This window comes from Cervus elaphus, chromosome 4 (genome assembly GCF_910594005.1).
Source record: "Cervus elaphus chromosome 4, mCerEla1.1, whole genome shotgun sequence".
Taxonomy (NCBI): domain Eukaryota; kingdom Metazoa; phylum Chordata; class Mammalia; order Artiodactyla; family Cervidae; genus Cervus; species Cervus elaphus.
Window position 1 is genome coordinate 45,574,265 of NC_057818.1, and position 333 is coordinate 45,574,597.

Here is a 333-nt window from a genome sequence, read left to right on the forward strand (position 1 = left end):
TGCTGTACCCCCTCTGAGCCTCAGATTCTCTCTTGTAAGATGAGCATGACTACTCCTATGCCTCAAGGTTGCTGGGAGGCTGAAATTTGGTGGAATATGCATTTGGGTCTTGGTGACAGAAGTGAGCAGACACTCAGGCGGATATGACAGAAGTGATCAGACCCTCTAGCTGATATAATGATCATTACTCATGCTCCACCTGTTGAATTTGTAGAGAAGCATCTGAGAGCACTGAAATCTAGCTGCAGTGGGAAGGCACACTGATGGTCTCCACTGTGGTTATGACCTCCCCTCCTCCCTCCTCTCTGAAGTCAATGAGTAAGCACTCTCCTG